At 37.3% G+C, this 20,376-nt stretch overlaps 1 long non-coding RNA gene across 1 annotated transcript; it reads left to right on the forward strand.

The window, feature by feature from the left end:
* The first annotated feature begins 1,360 nt into the window (after window positions 1-1,360).
* Window positions 1,361-15,113, forward strand: LOC146892677 (uncharacterized). Its single transcript, XR_015003974.2, has 3 exons — window positions 1,361-1,674; window positions 10,559-10,687; window positions 14,580-15,113. It is a non-coding gene; the product is annotated as an uncharacterized LOC146892677 (long non-coding RNA).
* Window positions 15,114-20,376: the final 5,263 nt, after the last annotated feature.

Raw genomic sequence — 20,376 nt, forward strand, 5'->3', positions numbered from 1 at the left:
GCAGGAGAATTGTCTGTATTCTGCCAATCATGTTTTAAATAAATGCTGATTGGCCAGGCAGGAGGTATAGGCGGGAAAACCAGATAGGAAGTGGTAATGAAGCAAAGAGAGCAGGAGAATTCTGGGGAGGAGGAAGTTGATTCCTCCCACTCCTGCCCAGGCCACCAAAGCAGCAGGATGTGAGCTGCCCCACTGAAAAAGGTACTGAGCCACATGGCTAAAATAGATCAGAAAAAATGGGTTAATCAAGGTATGAGAGTTAGCCAGTAAGAAGCCTGACCTAAGGGGCCAATCAGCATTATAACTTAAAGAGAGCTCCTGTGTGATTGATTTTTCTTTGGGGCTAAAGAGCTGGGGGAATTGGGCAGGACAGAAAAACCCCCAAACAAGCAGGCTCCCCTCATGTTACATAATCTAAGAAGATTAAATATGACCCAGGAATTATGGTGTAGAAATAGAGAGAGCAACAATAGGAACAAAGGAGAAAGAATGTGTAGTGATATTTTATTCATGCTTTAATAAATCAAGCTTGCATAAAGATCAGAAGGGCAAAGCTAAGACACTAGAGATCAGGCAGTGCTTAATCCTAGGATTTGGAAGACAGAGACAGATGGATCTTTGTGATTTCAAGGCCAGCCTGGGCTACAATGCAGAAAAAATCCAGGCAGTAGTGGCTCACACCTTTAATCCCAGCACTGGGACATCACGCCTTTACTCCCAGCACTAGAGGGTACATAAAATAGGAGGAAAGAGAGGTTTAGTCTGCTTAGTCTGTTTGGCCTGTGGTTGCCCAGACTTGGTAGAAGTAAGACTTCTCTTGTGGCTTGGCTGTTTTGCTTTTCTGGTTTTCAGGTGGAACCCCAATTTTTGTCTCTGGGTTTTCATTATTCATGTTACAAGAATGAAACTCCTAAAATCTAAACTATATGTTTTAGAATCCGAGGGCAGAATCTGCTTCCAGGGAGAACAAATGCTCTACAAACCAAAAATTAGAAATTTGAGATTAAAATGAAACTTACCAAAATATTAGTTCAGATCTCATAGATAAATGATCATAATTTGCTTAACTTAATTACCCAAATTCAAGAAGTATTTATAGTGCCAAACATATGTGCACATAATTTTTACCCAGAGCAGAAAAAAAAGTTCTTGTCAATATTGTGAAGACAAACACACAAGGTGAGCCCTATTTTCCACTGGTAAGCAGACAGCACCATGGCTACGAGATGCAACAGGTGTGACGGCTTGTCTCCTGCCAGCTCAAGGTGAACTGGCTAAGCTTTCCCAAAAGTCCTGATCTGATATGAGAAGCTCAGGTTTCCATCTCAGCATCCTATTTCCTAGTGGCTGTGGAGTTTTGCATGTGGATTCCTTCTGGACTCATATGCTGGTGGAAAGGGGTAAGTCTTATTCCCTTTGGTTGATTTACTCGCTCTTCCACTACACTTACAGATTTCTCTGCCATCTCAACCTCTAGTCTCTGGTCTTTTCTACGCTAGATAAGTGGCTGAGGTCAGAGACATCAAGACCTGATTGATAAGCTGGTTTCTTAATCTCCTCTCGTGTTGCCTCAGCAACAGCTCTAGCAAAACAAATCCATGCAATTGTACCAGCTGCTGAAGAAAAACAAAGCTAAGAACAGCAGAAGCTGCTACCCAAAATTGCAATTAACAGGTATGTCTTTGTGTGTATTTTAAGTGTGTATCCATTTTTTATTTAAATTATTTAATACTTGCAAGTATCCCAAGTTATTAATCAACTATGTCAGAAAATTGTTATTTCTTCTACACAATTCTTTAAATGTTTATAGAAAGAGCACCTGCAAGCAAAGGACTTTTACTGTTTTTCTTAGCATTTTCAACCACCTGATTTTTAAAATGAGAGGTGTGCTGACAACAGTAACATTATTGTGTATTTTTATAGGTGCTTTGGTCTATGATTTTGAAATACAAGTTATAGGTCCCAAGTGGTGAAATCTACATGATTCTCTTCCAAAGCATGATGTGAAAGACTAAAGCAACAATTACTTGATGGAGCTATATGAAGTAGCTGAAAGGGGCTGCTGGCTCTGAGCTTGCAAATGATCTGAGGGGGCCCTTGCCTGAGCACTGCTCCATCTTCCTGCTCACTCTGCTCTGTGTATCGGGTTGTTTTGCAGTTTCCAGTTTTTTTCAGTCTGAGGTATAATCTTATCCCAGATCCTAGTTGCCTAGTTGCAACTGTTCTCAAGTGTCACTGTGTTTGAAATCAGCTCTGGGGTTGCCAATACTATTCTGGCCAGGGCAACAGCTCCAGAGAACTCTGGGAAGGTAGGAGGGGCCAAGCATCCAAACTCAGTAACCTTCTGGCTAATTTAACATTTTAGCACCGCCACCTGTAAATGGGCTCAGACCCAGCCTTCCTAATGTAATCTTCAGGACTTCGTTGACTTCTATGCTCTTACTTCTGCTGGCCATTTGATCATGGTCTCACGCTCTTATTTATCACATTGCGTCCTCAAACCGGCAGTAAGCACTTCGAAGCTGTCAAAAAATACAGAATTTCCAAACCATATGCACACCTGCAAAGTCTGAAGTCCCATTTCACTGTCCAGCTTGGATGCACTTTAGAGTTTAGGACTCATTGGGTTATAACGCAGAACTACTTGAAGCCTCTCTGTACATCCTTGCTTCTTAATTTTCATGATATTCTCAAGCCCCCCTTTTTAGTTTTTAAAAACTATTTCTTTTAGTTTAGCAGAGAAGGTATTGGAATTTTATCATGAAATTCTCATACATATTAGTCGTTATCCTTTATTTCCATTCTTACTCATTCCCCACTGCCCTCACTCATGCTTCCTCTGCCCTTCCAATTGGATCCCTTTCTGTTACTCCTTATTTCTGATCCACTATCACTGTATTCTATTAAACTATTTCCCAACTCCCTTAAGATGTCTTCCTTCCGTCTCATTATCCCTTTTCTTATTTCATAACCTATACATACAAATATATACAAATGCTCACACACACACGCATAACACGCATATATCTATATATGCGTGTGTGTTTATATATATATGCGTGTGTGTTTTTATACACACACACAAATTTACAGTCCACAAATGAGAGAAAATAGTATATGCATTTCTAAGGCGACTTTATTTTGCTTAACAAAATTAGTTCTCGTTTCATATATTTTCTGCAAATGTTATGATTTCACAGTTTTAGAACTACTTAAGACTTCATTGTGTGTGTGTGTGTGTGTGTGTGTGTGTGTGCTGAATTTTCTTTTTCCAGCTATCTGTTGATAAATAACTAGGTTGGCTCCATTTCTTAGTTACTGTGAATCATGTGACTATAAACACAAACATATAAATATCTGTCCATAAATAAATGACATGTAAATAAATGTCTGTCGGACACATATACCTTAGTGATGTAGTTGGCTTCTATGGCAGTTCTACTTGTAGCTTTTTTAACAAGACTTTATACTGATTCCCACAGTCATTGTACAAGTTTACATTCCCACCAGCAGTAAAAACAGTTTCCCTCCATATTATCACCAGCATTTAATGTTTTTGTTTTCTTAAAATCAACTATTCTGATTGGGTAAGACAGAATCTTAAAGCAATGTTAATTTGCATTGTCTGATGACTCAGGCTAATCAACACTTTTCAAAATATTTAACAACCATTTAACAACCATATTTTTATTTCAGGAACTACCTATTCAGTTAATAATCCACTTATTGGTTGCTATTTTGTGTGTTTATTTTTTGCAGTTCTTTATATATAATGGTTATACATCTTTGTAATATGTGATTGGAATTTTTTCCCCAGTTTATAGGTTGTCTTTCCTCTGATGACAAAACACAGCACCACTGACTACCTTAGCAAGACTCTCACTAAAAGGCATTGTGAAAGTAAGAAAAAAACTGGCTGAAATAGAGGAAGGGGTTGGGGGACTAGGATGCGGATGAGGGATGAGAGAGGATTATGTGGGGCAAATGTGACCACATTGCATTGTAAACATGCATGAAATTGTGAAAAATTCGAAGCAAATAAAGAAAGGAAAATACTTGAGTTAGCACATAATAAAATTATACAATTCAGGAAACACATTATGGTAATTTTATACAGCTATAAATAATATTATAATCAAATAATTAGCATGGCAATCTTCAAACTTTTTTAAGAATTTTATAATGCATAATAAATGATACATTACTTTAAAATTGTTGCATTTTACTTGCTTAAATAGTTTGTTTGATTGGAAATGCTGTGCCTTCCTTTCCAGTTTGCTAGCTTATATTTTATTTCAGTCATTAACGTGGCTGTGTACTCTGAGCAGGTGTACAATTTGGCGTAACTTTCCTATGGGCAGAAAACCAATTTCCTCTGTATCTCAGGGGTGAATCTGATACTCAGAATGCCAGTGGAAATTAGCAACAAGTCTGAAATGGAAGGGTATTAATGCACGCATGAGGTAATAGTTTACCAACGTGAGATAGAGCACAATGATAGCTTGTGTTATCCTCTTGTAGACAACTCTGAAAACATTCTGTATGATTCTTAAGGTCATCCTAGCAGTGTCAAACTATTCAGTCAGTTACTAATTGACTATTTTACTTCCATCATTTCTCTACTTTTGTTCTCTGGGCTTTTATATTTTTAAATTTTAATTTTACAGTTAATTAGATGTCTTTGGATGTTTCACTTGAGTGCATGTATATATACCATGTGCTTGCCTGGTGCCCATGAAGGCCAAGAGATGCCAGCTATTCTGGGACTTGAGTTACAGACAGTTGGGGAGTCCCATGTGGGAACTGTGAGGGAAACCTGAATCCTCTGTAAAGGCAACCAGTGCTCTTAACTCCTGAGCCATCTCTCTAGCCCCCATTCTCGAGGTATTCTTATCTATACAATTTAGTTGTAGAAAATAGAAAGATTTTTAAGAGACAGAGGTTGTGGGAAATGGGTGATACCATGTCTTTTTGACATATTAGGGCTGTAGCACTCAAGAACTCAGTGCAGTGATTGCCTGAGTAAGATCTGTATAAAATCAAGCCAGTAAGTTTTCCTTCACGAATGAGTCAGAGGCTCACAAGCTACAAATCCTAACTAAAGTACTGTTAACAGCTGTTACTAGAAGGGGGAAAGTAAGGTGTTTTTTTGTTTGTTTGTTTGAGCATATGGCTTCTGATAGGTTGCTACAGTAATGGCCCTATGTCTGTGTATATATTTGCATCACAAATTAGACTTAGTGAGTTATCAAACAAAAGGTTGTGGGAAGCTGTAGAAATGACTTCGTGTTTAAGACCATGTTTTGCTCTTACAGAGGACCTGGGTTCAGTTCCCAGCACTCACAGGGTGGTTCATAACTTCAGTTTTAGGACACCTGACCCCTGACTTCCATGAACCCAAGACATGCTCATGGTACACAAATATGTATGCAGGCAAAAGCATTCACATACATAAAATAAATAAAACACAAATATAATATATACTCACTCATAAGTGGCTTTTAGACATAAAGCAAAGAAAAACCAGCCTACAATTCACAATCCCAGAGAACCTAGACAACAAAGAGGACCCTCGTTTACATGGAAAGTGGAAAAAAGACAAAATCTCCTGAGTAAATTGGGAGCATGGGGATCATGGGAGAGGGTATAAGGGGAGGGGGAAAGAGGGGAGGGGGAAGGAAGGGATGGGAGCAGAGAAAAATATATAGCTCAATAAAAACAATAAATAAAAATTAAAATATTTAAAAATATATAAAAATGAAGACATGAAATTTTAGATGAAGTTGGAAGGAAATATTGTTTGAGGAACAGTTTGGGGTAAAGTGGAAAGTGAATGTGATTTGAATATGTTGTATGCATGTATAAACTCTCAAAGAATTAACAAAATATATTTTTAAAGTATGATGGTAACTCAACCATGCCATAGTGAATGTCTCCACATCCATGGCAGTATGGGCAATATAGATAGAACTCAGTGGGTTATTAAAATAAAAATACGAAACTATTTGGGGATCTAAGATAAGTCATGGATTTGAAAGGCGTTATGGGGAAGACTGATGTAAATATGATCAAAATACATGGTATACATATGTAACATTATGAAAGTATGAGTTAAAATATATTTTTAAAGAATCAACCTGCTCAGTCTTGACGTAGAAGAGAGGGGCTTGGTCCTGCCTCAACTTAATATGCCATACTTTGTTGACTCCCCATAGGAGGCCTTACCCTCTCTGAGGAGTGAATGGGGGTGAATGGGAGGGGAGGTAGGAGTTGGAGGAGGAACTGTGGTCGGTATGTAAAATGAATAAAATTTTAAAATGAAAGAAAGCCAGTTAAAAAGAAATCAACTTTTTTTTGAGGGTGGAATTGCTTATGGCCCAGACTTGACTCAAACATACTATGTAACCAAGGATAGCCTAGAATTCATCCTCCTGACTATATCTCTGAAATACAGCCTTATAAGCATGTGCCAAAATACCTTGATTGTGCTATTTTTTGTGGTACTAGGGATTATATACAAGACTTCATGCGTTCTGGGGTAGCCGTACACTCACTGTGCTACATCCTTGACCCACAAAGAAACTCTCTTCAGTAAGATTAATGTGTGTTGTTTGAACATGTCAAAACCCACTCTTGGTGTTTTTGTGGGACTCCTAGCAATGGGAGTTGGGGTGTCTCTGACTCTTTTGTCTGTGCTTGGGATCCTTTTCTTTCTACTGTGTTGCCTTGTCCAGCCTTGATATGAAGGTTTGGGCCTAGTCTTACTCTAACCTGTTACTCTAACATGTTCAGTTGCTATCTCTGGGAGGACTGCTCTTTTTAACTTTTGTTTCTGAAGGGAAAAAGGGAAAGAGTAGATCTGAGAAAGAAAGAAGGTAGAGAGAGGGATTGGGAATTGTGCATGGAGGGAAAACTTCAGTCAGGATGATAGGAAAATTAAAAAAATAGACACAACAACCATGAACATGACACAATGTAATAAACGTAGAAATGAAATCCTGGTCTCACTACTAGTGGCCGCACAATCTGTCCCAGCCATACACTTGTCACCCACATTCAAAGGGCCTAGTTTGGTGCTACACTGGTTCCCTTGCTGTCAGGCAGGAGTTGGAAGGCTTGGTAAGCTGTTTCAGTGAATATCCCCATCATGGTTTTGACTTCTTTGTTCACATTCTCACTCCTACTTCTCTTCAACTGTAATTTTGGAGCTCAGGCTAATGCTCTACTGTGGTTCTCTGCATCTACTTCCATTAGTTGCTGGATTTAGGTTCTATAATGACACTTAAGATAGTCATCAATCTGACTACAGGGCAAGGTCAGTTCAGGCACCCTCTTCTCTATTGCTATTCCTACTGCTTCTGGCTTTTTGGGATCCATTCTCCCTGGAGGGATACCTTGCTCAGCCTAGATAGAGTGGGAAGGGCCTTGGAATGGTCTCAAAACAATGTGCTAGACTTTGTTGGTTTCTGAAGAGTGTATAGTGGGTGGGATGGGGAGCGGGAGGTGGGGGAGGTGGAGAGAGCAGCAGGAGAGGAGGGAGTGGGAAATGGATTTGGCATGTAAAATGAGAAAAGATAGCTTTTAAAAATAAATTAACATAAAAAACTGGAAAAAGTAGATATAAAAATAAAATAAACTGAACCAGTTCAAATGTTAAAAAAGATAAACCAAACTGGGTAAGACATGTTTAAAATTTGTTGCTATCAAATATTAAGTTGGGAATGGAGAAAACTCGATAGCGAAGTGAATAGAGCAAGTGGAAGCCCATGGCCAGGTGAAACCCTTCACTGAAAATCCAGACTAACTGTGGGAACTAAGCACCAGTTAGGAAAACTAAGGCATTTTACTTTAGTGTCTTACCTTCTAGACTCTTGAGTTATTGTTGCCCCCTCATCAACTGTCCTAACTAAATCTCAGTCATAGGGATATGGTCCTCTGGTTTTTCTAGCATTCACTTGTGATAGGCAAAAAATAAATTAAATCCTGGAGAACTGTTGAACAAGAAGAAAAATTTACCAAAAATTTTGTTCAGAGCAGTTGTCTCTAAAACTTTGTTGTCTTTGTTTGTTCCGTGCATTGTTTCTTTACACTTCCAATAACACTCTGTGATGAGTGTAAAAGTGTGCAAACCCTGTCTTCTTGTGTTTTGGAATAAGACAGGACAAGGAGACCCAAGACCAAGTGGAAACAGGTGTTTAGAGTGTTTCATGAGCATGGGAATATATCCTCCCTTTACAAGAGAGCCAGAATGGTCAAAAGAATTGTACTCATTTAGGTCTTAAAAGTGATACTTTGGTCTGACATCAGAGATCCTGTATGTTCTTCTGCATCTAAGTGTAAGGATAGAGATGCCTTTTGGTGACTTAATGTTATGTCTAATTAATTTCATAAATTTAATTAGTGAATGTTGATTTGCTGAGAGTAAAGAAGATAAACAAGAAAAATCTTGGCAGAGATGTTAATTGACAGTTTATAAGGGGATACAATAAACACATGGGGTAGGAAGATTACTTACCTTTGCTAAGATAGATATATATCTTAGAAACAAGTAACAATAAAATACTTTGTCTTGATGCCAAAGGGGGGTGGCAATGTTTTACAAGAGAAAAATATAGGCATACAAATTCCTTCTGTTTAAGTCATTGCTTGATGTTCAAAGATACAGAGGAATTTTTTTGAAAGGGAATTCTATAAAGACCTGAAAGTGACTTCAAACTTTTTGGAGTGGCTGTCTCTTTTAGTGATTTTACTTAAAGGAATTTCTTCTAAATAAATGGCTTGGAAGCAAAATTAAGAGACTTCTCTTCATTTTCCAAAAAGGAAATATGGAGAATTCAGACCTAAGAGACACCAGAGGTATAATTTGGATTTACTGGTCAGGACAGGCCAAGAGAAAACAGAATATCTTAAAATCTCTAAGCGGGTCTTTACACGTGTTAATTACAAAATCTAATTGCACCAGGAAGGCATGATAGTTTAAATACTTCCAAACCCAGAAGGCATTAGGAGGAAATAATTGAGACATTAACCCATTCAATAAGTGAAGAAAATCAGGACTGAATTTTAACCAAATATTGTCCTTAAAAATTAGGCATTTCACCCTGACTTCTCTTAGGACTGGAGAGGGAGGAGAAGAGGGAATAGGAGTAGTAGGAGGGTAATGGGGGGATGGGAGGAGGTTGAAATTTTTAATAAATAAAAAAGTATTTCAGAAGGAGGAGAAAAAGAGAAATATTGTTTAGTGAGCATACATACTGTTCCTGATTTATTGCATTGTTTTGCTGAACTATACACTTTTAAATTATTAAGATAATAAGTTTATATTATGCATTTTATTAAAATAATAAAGCATGGAAAAATTAAAAAAATCAGGCATTTCTCATTAATGGAAGGTATTCTCATGCAATTGTTCTTCTAAGTGTGTTGTTCAGACCTTGCCTCATCTTTTTATGGGGAGAATTTAACCTCGTTGACTTTCTAAATCTCGGTTGACAAGCTTTTGGCTAAAGGAGTGGATATGAGGGTGTCTCCATTGACTTTTCATATTCATTTGGAAAGCCAGTTGGAGCACTGATCTGTTCTGCTTTTATGTGGAATGTGAAACAAGGCTCTTCCTGACACAGCAAGATGCAACACGGCATTTATATTTGCGATTTATTTATTTATTTGCTCTGTCCCAGAAACTGGCCTGCTAGTAATTACCTTCAGTGCCTGGGAAGCTACAGTCACAGATTGCTTCAAGGAATCTTCACATTGTCTTTGTGTCTCAAAGACACAAAGCAGCCAATTTTAGGGTAGATTATTCTAATATACTATGGGAAGTTTAATTAGAAATTCATTTTCAACAGTACCATCATCTGAAAAGACCACTAGAGACAAAATAAAAACAAAACAATGACAAGAAATCCCTTCCCGTCCCAACATTAGGATGTCTGAAAGGAAACATTCATTCTGACCATCTAAAGACAGGTGTGATCCAACAGCCCTTCGGTTTCAAGTTTGACATGACCTTGGAAAAGCTGTGTTGATTGGTGGTGGAAAAGACACCTCTTTTTTCTCAGAAGTTGTGAGATATTTCTTTATTTAGGAATCACTGGGTTGCAGGAACACCTGGAAGCAGTAATTGCTGAGGTCTGCTTTGGCCGAGCTCCATCTTGGTCCTAGACCCTCATTGGCTCTTGGCTTCCCACACACATGTCAAGTTGTGATGGCAATTAACAGATGACACCTTGAAAACATATCTTTAATCTCAGATCCAAATCCACCAAAGAGCTTTCTGGATGGTTCTCTATAAAGAAAAGCCTATAAGAAAAACAGAATCAGAACGTGTGACTAGCAGGCTACAGGCTGAACAGATGCCATTCTTTCTGCTAAAAGGGGGTTGATTGAAGAAGTGATGGCAAAAATGAAGAGAGATCTTGGTTTTCTCACTGTGGAAAAGTGATGATAATTAGGTAGAGACAATGAAAAAGAAAAAAAAAATCCAGCAGACTCTTCTTAGAAATGATCAGGAAGTAAGACAACACTGAAAGAGGTTGGCATTATTTGCATCCACAAGGTGCAAGTTCTGGCTGCATGAAAGAAAACATGTTTCCTGGCAGAGTCATTCCTTCGATTTATCAACTGTGCAAGATGGAATTTGCTGTCTGGGTTGTAAACGGGAGACAACAAATGGATCCTTTGGCAGGTTAGTTATTTGTTTATGGGTTTCTATTGTCTCTTCCCTTTGCCCAGTTTTCTTTCTCACAAATTTTCAGCACTTTTTCTTCCCTGGCCTTTTCTTTATTCTCTATTTTTACACATATCTAAATAGAAATACCATCACAATTTGGGGACATGGGTCGATTTCTCCCAACTGTTCCCCAAGAGTCAAATGCTAAAAGTCTTTAAGGATGTGTTCTCCTTGGAAATACTTGTCACATGGAGCTCTTGAGTTGAATTCTGTATTTCAGTTAGTAAACATTTGCACTGAACACATACACATGTAGAAGGCAGCATTTGTTTCCTATTAAGGCATTTTGAAGATGGCCCAGGAAGAAAGCCTATTGTTTTTGTTCACTGGATACCACTAAATGAAAAGCAGTCTGATCCAGTCAAAGAAACAGATTTGGATTCATAAAAAAATAAAATAAAAAATAAAACAACAACAACAACAACAAAACCTTAAGTTTTTAGAATTCAAAGTTGATCAAACAGAATGGCAGAATTTTCTGGAAGTGTATTTGGAAACTGTGGATATCATAAAATGTGTTTCTGTGACTTTCCATCAGAACCAAGGCTGAAGCTGAAGCACCATTGTTCATAATGTGGTCAAAAATAACAGAGGTCTATCCTGGGTAATACAGATGGTATTTACTGTGTTGGGAATCCCTTGATATCTACCAAGGTGCTTTGTCTCTGTGATTTGTATTTTCCTGAACTGAGAGAAGCACATAGGAACCCTCCACATGTCAAGGATGCATCGTGTCTATCAAGTTTCCTCTTAAAGTACTTTTGTTGGCCTTCTTCATATCTCGTGGGTTGTCAGGAAACGCCTCTACAAGAAAATTTAAAACATTCCTTAAATTCCTTCATTTCTTACTCATTCTTCCATTCTTTTTCCTCCTCCATTCTCTCCACCTTTCCAGTGTGTGTTTCATTTTCTTCTATTTAAGTCTCATACTGTGTCTAGGATTGACTATAAGTGTGTTAATTCTAAAAGGAGTACTCTAATAAAAACTTGCAGCGTTGCATGGAATCACATTTATGTTCTTAGTTTCAATACAAGCTAATATCTATATTTTCATCTGGCTCAATAGAAGCAATTTTACTATAGAAATCCCCAAAGCAGACCAGAATATATTTTTTTATTTTTGTTAACTTTCTAGCTTTCATTTATGCTCTGTGAATATACCTACTAGGCTGCCAAGTAGACAAGAGAACAACGATTCTCCAAAAATCTTAATCACAAGTCACTAGGAGCAGGAGAAATAAAAGGTAGACAGGAAGAATGGAAAATTATATTTTCCCCTTTTAAGAGATTCATGGTGGGAAGTTCCTACCAAGCAAACAGTCTGCCTCTAAAATATGTAAGAATGCTGATTATACTGATGAATAGTACCTCTTTGGGCCTTGAAGTACAGTGATTTTATATTACATAAACTTTTCATACAAGGCAAAACTGTGACTATCATCATCAGAAAGATGTTAGATAGGAGTGGCCACAGAACTCCCATGTGTTGACAACCTTAATTTGTCTGCTGAAGAACAGGCTTCCTTTGAACCAGCAAACTGCTATTGTGAGGATTGAGAAAACTGAATTCATAACTCTTGGAGGTAAAGGTGGAACTCCAGCCAGTGGGACAATAGCAGTTCCTAAAAACTGGGTTAGAAGTTATATTCATACATTTGCTAAATGAGAAGATTTAAAAAGATTCAAGGAGAAAAAAAGGAATGCTAAGCTCATACCACAATGATGGGGGGAGTGGGCACTTACACTCTTAACCAAAGTGTTATTCTAGAGTTTACAGTCATTGAGAATCAGAGGAAAGCACACCGAATGCTTTACTGTTATATCCTCATCTTCATATTCAAAGATATTTAATATTTCACCTCTGGTGTGAGAAGTTCTTCTGTATATGTGTTGCTTTTATTGGTTAATGAATAAAGAATCTGCCTTGGCCAGTGATAGGCAGAGTAAAGTTAGATGAGGAAAACTAAACGGAATGCTGGGAAAAAGAAGGCAGAATCAGGATGTCATGCAGCCACTGCTGGGAACAGACAAGCCAGAAACCTTGTTGGTAAGCCACAGCCATGTGGCGATACACAGATTAATGGAAATGTATTAAATTAAGATATAAAGGTTAGCCAATAAGAAGCTAGAGCTAATAGATCAAGCAGTGGTTTCATTCACACGATTTCTGTGTGGTTATTTTGGGTGTCTGGGCAGCTGGGAACGAATAAGAAGCCTGCTACATTAAATTGGTATACCAATGTGGTCAACTATATCCATGTAAAACCTGAGATAATTTGAAAAAACATTCTACACACACACACAAACACACATACACACAGAGTTTAATGCAGCTTCTTGCTCTGTTTGCTGGCAGCGAGCAGGAGCATTGCAACTCTTTTAAGAGAGGTCTTCCTGATTCAGTGGTAGCAAAAATAAATAAACAAATAGATAGATAGATAAATAAATAAATAAATAAATAAATAAATAAATAAATAAAAGGCAGTTTCAAAATGGCAGCACAAACAGCTCTGCCTCCTTCAGGAGGCCGAGCATGTGAATGGCATTTATGGGCCCAGGTGCTTGTATGCCCACTTGGGATTGGGAGGAAAGTCGCTGAGACCATGCCCATGGTTCAGCGCTCTCCACCTGGGCAGGCAGTGAAATCAGGTCTACTTGGCCTACATAAGCAAGAGAGCATGGCAGATTCCTACCACAATACACAGAAATATTTCTAGGTCACACAGTGTGCTGCATGCAGATTCAACTATTACAAAAAGGGTTTATTGCTGCACCTTTCTTCTCAGAGTTAAAATGGTGAGCTTCGTTCCTACCTGGTAGTCCCAGAACTGGCGATAATGGTACCTCCACCATCTTGAAAGGTGGAGAGAGGTAAAGCCAGCACCCAGGTCCACTAAGACAAAGCTGCTTACCATTTTTAAAGCTCTCCAGCACAGAAAAATTTTACAGATACACAACGGGGCAGATTCAGACGTAAAAGACCTCTAAATAAGACACAGTATGTTTGAAAAATGTATGTAGGCTTGAGAGAGAGAAGAGAAAAGTATATAGAGTTATAAAAAGTAGTGAATCACTTAAAAAATAAAACTAAGTCTTTAAAGAGACAGAGTACAAACAGTCATAGATTAAAAGGAGTAAAGAAAAATAAGCAGCGTAAAGATGGAATATACACAGAGAGTCTGGATTATGTTATATTGTGTTTGTATTGTGTTTTCTTTGTATTTTTTATTGTGAATGAGGTAACTATGGAGAGACATTGCATTGCATGGGTCGCTAAACTAAACCAACCTATATATTTTAAAGGTATCTTGACTTCAGAGTTTGTGTCTAAGGATTTGTTGCTTTGAAAAAAAAAGGTTCTTCTTTTGTTTCCACAGAGTATGAGAATTAATGAATTAATTCTAGACTAAAGTTGTTTCATGGACCAAGACCCCCTGAGAGGTTGCCATGAACACCTCTTAAAATTACTTTGCCAAAGAAAAAGTAGGAAGCAGTTTGGAGAAAACTATGCCCAAATTCCCTAAATGATTGTTTATAAATATTTGTTTACATTTAAAGGGGGATATGCCATAGAGATTTGCATTGGTTTATTGATACAAATTTAAGAGCAATTTTGTTATATGTATATTTGTGCTCTTGATTAAGTTATTGTGTTTGTTCAGCTCATTTAAAAATGTAATATACAATTAAGAAATATAGATTAATAGAGAGTCATCCATAATAGTCAAGCATCTAGTTATGTTACTTGGGTTTTCTAGATATATAGAAATATATTTCAGTTAGATAGGTATTCTTCAAATATCCGAGACCTTCAGAATATGGCATTTAAATTTTTTTTTAAACTTAGGACTTTTCATGACAATGAGACACATCTGTTCCTAAAAGCACCAATTACTTCAAGAGGAAGATGGACATTGAAGAGGCTCCTTATGGAGTTTGTTAGTCATCTGGGCAAGACACTGATCTGGCCTGGACTGCTTGATGCTATGCTGTATGAACAGGAAATGTAGGACCAAAGAGAAATGACTGCTGAAGTTACCTAAAGGTGAGATGGTCCTTTGGGGTTCCTGCTGCACGAAAGAGTCTTCTAGACATTCTACAAAAGACAGAAAAAAGTGACTGACAAACTGTCACTATAAGTGAAACTGTCTTTGAAATTTCCTGCTTTGTGGGAAAGTCTACTAGATACTATGGGCCTGTAGGCTGAGGATGGATGCCCCAATGGTACAGAAGAACTTCAGGTGACAGTAAAGGCAGTGAGATATCTTTGTCAATTCTAGAATTTTGGAAGTTGCTTACAATGTACTTGCTATTAATTTAGGTAATATTATATCCTTCAGGGGTATTTGATGGAATTGAAGAATAAATAGTTGTATTTATAGTTTTCATTAGTTATGAAAGAAGATAAAGTAAATATAAAAGTTGTAACTGTAATTCTTGCTTGATACCTGTTTTGCTATATGCAATTTTATTGTGTTAAAGTTAAAACCTAAAAATAAAATAAAATAAAGTTAAAACCTTCCTTTTTATTTAAAAGAAAAGGGAAATGGTGTAGGAAGCCCTTTTGTATATGTATTGCTTTAATTTGTTAATGAATAAAGAATCTGCCTTGGCCAGTTATAGGATAGAGTAGAGCTAGGTGTGGAAAACTAACATGAATGCTGGGAGAAAGAAGACAGTGTCAGGATACGCCATGGAGCCACCGCCAGGGACAGACAAGCCAAGAACCTTGCTGGTAAGGCACAGCTATGTGGTGATACAGAGATTAATAGAAATGGGTTAAGTTAATATGTAACAACTAGCCAATAAGATACTAGAGATAATAGCTAAGCAGTGATTTAATTAATCAAGTTTCTGTGTGGTTATTGGGAGTCTGGGAAGCTGGAAACAAACAGGCAGCCTCCTACAACATACTCCATGATGATTTCAGACAATATTTCAAAGGAAATGCCTTTGGAATGTGTATGCATGTAATTGTTTTTGGATGTATAACAGGGAGATCTGCTGTTAGGTGCATGTAAGATTCTTGCTTAAGGCAAAACTATCGGACAAAAGTTAATTGGACTAGTGTGAATTCTTTGTCTATTAGCACTGCAAAAAAAATTGATTTGGTTCAGTTCCTAAAATCCAAGACTGGAGAATTTCTAAAAGAAAACTCTAGGTGGTGTGCCATGAATCCATCTTTGATAGACATAAATGGGAGGCAAAAATACAGTGTCTTGAGTGATATTCAGATAAATGTTGTTGTTTTGATTACTGAATCTGGAATGTGACAAGCTTTTGAGGAAAGTTTTGAGAAAAGTGTTTGTGTATTTGTACAATTCCAAGAGAAATGAAACTAGCATTTCTAAATGTTATTTATACAAAATGGCAAAAAAAGGTAGCCAGAAAATTGTTGGCACTGTCTGTGGATGAAAGCAATCCACCTGTTATTTGTAGCTACAGGGGTTAGGTTAAACACATTTTCTCACATACATCTGGAATGGTAAAATTGCTTCTTGTGAAATAAGTAGCAAATTACTTCCCTTCCTGCCTCCCCTTCTCCATTCCAGGCCCGCCCTTTATTCACTTCTTTCTATATCACTCACAAACTGCACAGGCATATTCACTTAAGAAATCACTTGTTTACATATTACCATGTTCCAAGTGGATTTGAAAAGTGTTTGTGAAAGGAAATGAATGAATCAGAAATCCCAGTGGAGTGCAGTTTGTGTCAACAGTTTGTGTCTTTCTCAATTTTTATTTTGGGCATTTTATATAAACCACAATAGATCATTTAGGCTGGTATCGTAAAATAACATCAAGTAGACAATCAAGACTTATAACAACCAATATTTTTCTCACATTGCCTAGAAGATTGGAAAAAAATACATGACAGATACTCTGGGAGATTCAGTGTTCTGTGGTTGGAATCTGGATTGCCCCTCTCATGTCGTATTCTGAATGTTTACCTCCAGTGGATGGTGCTACTTTGAAGACTGGGAAGAGTTTAGTAGGCTGACTGTGGTTCCAGCCTGCTGTTTGCCTCTAGGTGGACAGCTGCTACTGGACATTCCTGCTGCCAAAGATAGAGCTGTTTCTACTACTGTGCTTTTCTCAGTATGACAGACTGAATTTTTTTCTGAAGCCATGGTTCCAAATCAACCTTCTTCCTTTTAGGTGGTTCAGTTAGTTATTATTACAATGTTGACAGTTCTGGGTGATTCATCTACAACAAATCAAACACCTAAGGTTCAGGGAACACCAGAGAAGATGGGGAAGGAAAGATTTTTAAAGCCAGAAGACAAGAATGTTTACCATATGGCAGGGAAGCTATACCCACTAAATCTTAAAAATATGGTCATCTAAACAAAGAGTTGAATAATGACATCAATATTTAATATACTAACGTGGATAAAAAGCTACAGGCAATCAACTGTTTCAGAGAGAGTGATAATTGATCTTTTCCAGGGTCAATCCCGTTAGGCTATCTATTCCCAAGTGATCAATCCTAAACAAATATACAAATGAGTAACGTTAAAAGAAATCATCAAACTGTGTTTATATAGGGATGTGTGTGTGGCAATTACATTTTCATTGTTCCAAATTCTTAAGAACAGAATAACCAGTTTTGGGGATTATCACAGTAAAGCAACAGATGTTAACTCACAGTTTTATTTCCTTAGAAACACACAAGTACTATATGTCATTTTCCTTTTCTAAGATAAGCCCTCTCTGTGTACTTCAACTTGCTTTTATGCATCTTTATGTATCTTTATGCATCCCAGGCTGTCATGAAATTCATCTTTCTAACTCAGTCTTCCAAATACAGAGATTATAGTTGTGTAGCATCTACCTCAGTAACCCTGTCTTTTAGAATAAAACACCTGCTGGTTTTCCTCCTTTATGCAGGAAGTTTCTTGAGCTGAAGGGACTGTATTAGTAGCTCAGCTGTCTCAGAACAGATTTTAGACTTTAGGAATAGATAAAGTTAGTACATTGTGCATAGAGCTCCTACTCTCTTTTTCAGTAACACACATGCACATACACACACACATACACACACATTTGCATGCACACACGCACACACACACACAACCAAGAGTGGAGTCATGGCATATGTTCATGATTCCTGTGCTTGGGAGATAGAGGCAAAAGGATTGAAAGTTAATTGTTGGCCTGGGATGCATAGCAAGATCCTGTTTCTAAGAATTTAAACAAATAATAGCTACATTATGAAGAAAAGAAAAAAATCTCATTTTCTTTTTGCATGTTTATGGGTGTTTTGCCTGCATGTACGCCTGTGCACCAACTGTGTGAAGTTCCCACAGAGGCTAGAAGAGTCCATCAGATACTCTGGGATTCAAACTGTAATTGTGAGCTGTCATGTGGGTGCTTGGAACTCAACCAAGGTCCTCTGGAAGAGCAGTCAGTGCCCTTGACTACTGAGCCATCTCTCCAGTCTTGGACAAACACTGATAATATAAAAAACTGAGTAACTGAATAAAAATAAAATTTGGTAAGACAGCAGGCCACTGCAAGTCATGTATCACTAATGGAAGTATAAATTTCTATGGCTACTTTAGAAAACTCATAAAATATAAACTAAAATTGACTTCAGACCATTTATGATCCTAGCCTCCACTCTAGGAACATGTTAAATATAAATGCTCAACACATGTAAGCCCAAAGACATTCACAGGTAAGTGTACATCAAGGCTATGTATATGAATCTGAACATGGGCTAGGCCAGGTGTGATAAAATGGGTGTGTGCCCAGCATTTCCCTTTGATATAAAATGACCAGACAGGGGAGGAGGTGCTGGTGATAATTAATATTCATAAATTGTCATGCCAGTGTAGATGGGAAAAATTTCAAAAGGTGCCACCCCTACCTGAAGAGCTACAGGTAGTCAGTAGCTTCTGACAGGGGAGAATCAGTTTTTCCCAGGGACAAACTCCCTGATAAGACCCAACTCCAAGTAGTCAACTTCAACTCATTTACATACAAACAGCATTAAATGGATTCAATAGCATGTTGTTTTGTGTGTGTGTACATATAAATAAATAGAAACTACCATGAATCAGAGATGAAGTTGAGGAAAATGGTAGGAGCTGGTGGGGAGAGAAGGAAGAAGGAAATGATGCAAATACAGTACTTGTGTATGAAATTCTCAAAAAATGTTTAATAAAAAAAGAGATGAAATGATTTTTGACAAATGTGGAAATGATAATCTTCTCAGCATGATTTTCAGAAACACAGTCATTTCCTCAGAGAAACAGCACATAAAAAGCATCCAGAAAAAGGATAAAAGTTATATATCAAAATGAATAAGAAAAGAGATAATAATGAAGACCAGATGGCTATAAGTCGTGTAGAATAAAGGACTCCCAGTTAATGTATATTATTTATTACATTTAGTGATCTGTTAAAACTTAAAGTCATAATAATGGATACAAAATACATGCATACAGCAAATGTTAGTCATTAATTAAAAGAAAGAAGATTGATTCATACTAGAGCATGGGCAGATCTCAAAGATATTCTACTAAGTTAGTGAAGTTAAGTGTAAAGATTATACATCCTTGATTCTATTTACTGGGTCTAAAAGTGTGATACCTTGAAACCTACAAGTTGAAACTTCATCCCCATTGTGATAGCGTTCAGAAGTTTGGCATTTAAAGGGTGATCAGATTATGAAGTCAAAACATTCATCAGAAATTGCTCTTACACTACAATCCTGAGAGAGAAGCCCCAACCGCTCCAAAGTTAGGTGACATCACAGGAAGATGCCACATTTTATTCTGAAAACAGTTCCTCAACAGATGTTATATATGAATTACTTTTCTTTTCTCTCTTGTACATTTTTCAATTGTTGAAGGGGTTTTGATACATGAATAGTGCATTTCTACATCATTTCTACCCTTTCCTCACCCTTGAAACTCCTCCCATTTACCTTTCAACTCATTCTCAAGTTTATGATCTCTTTAATTGTGATGTAAATGAAGTACTTGTGTATGAAGTTATCAACAATAAATGAATGACACACACATGCCTATATAAATACAACTTGATGGTTTTTTTAACGTTATTCATATGTATATTTGTTTAGGATTGATCACTTGGGAATAGATAGCCTAACAGGGGGTCAATCCTGGAAAAAAATCAATTATTACTCTCTCTGCAACAGTTGATTGTCTGTAGTTCTTTATCCATTGTGGTATATGAAATGTTAATGTCATTGTTCAACTCTTTGTTTAGATGATATTTTTAAGATTGAGTAGGTACAGCTTCCCTGCCATATGGTAAACATCCTTGTCTTCTGGCTTTAAAAATCCTTCCATGCCCATCTTCTGTGGTGTTTCCTGAACCTTAGGTGTATGATTTGTTGCAGATGAATCACCCAGAGCTGTCAATATTGTAACAATAACTAACTGAACCACTTAAAAGGAAGAAGATTGGTTTGGAACCATGGCTTCAGAAAAATTTCAGTCTGTTGTTGAAGGAAGGATGGGCTGCGTCCCACCACCCGGCTAGCTTTACCAGAAATAATTACATGGAAACTGTATTCATTTAAATACTGTCTGGCCCATTAGTTCTACCCTCTTATTGGCTAACTCCCACATCTTGACTAACCCGTATCTAAAAATCTGTGTAGTACCATG

Source organism: Myodes glareolus, chromosome 10 (assembly GCF_982192425.1).
Source record: "Myodes glareolus chromosome 10, mMyoGla1.1, whole genome shotgun sequence".
Taxonomy (NCBI): domain Eukaryota; kingdom Metazoa; phylum Chordata; class Mammalia; order Rodentia; family Cricetidae; genus Myodes; species Myodes glareolus.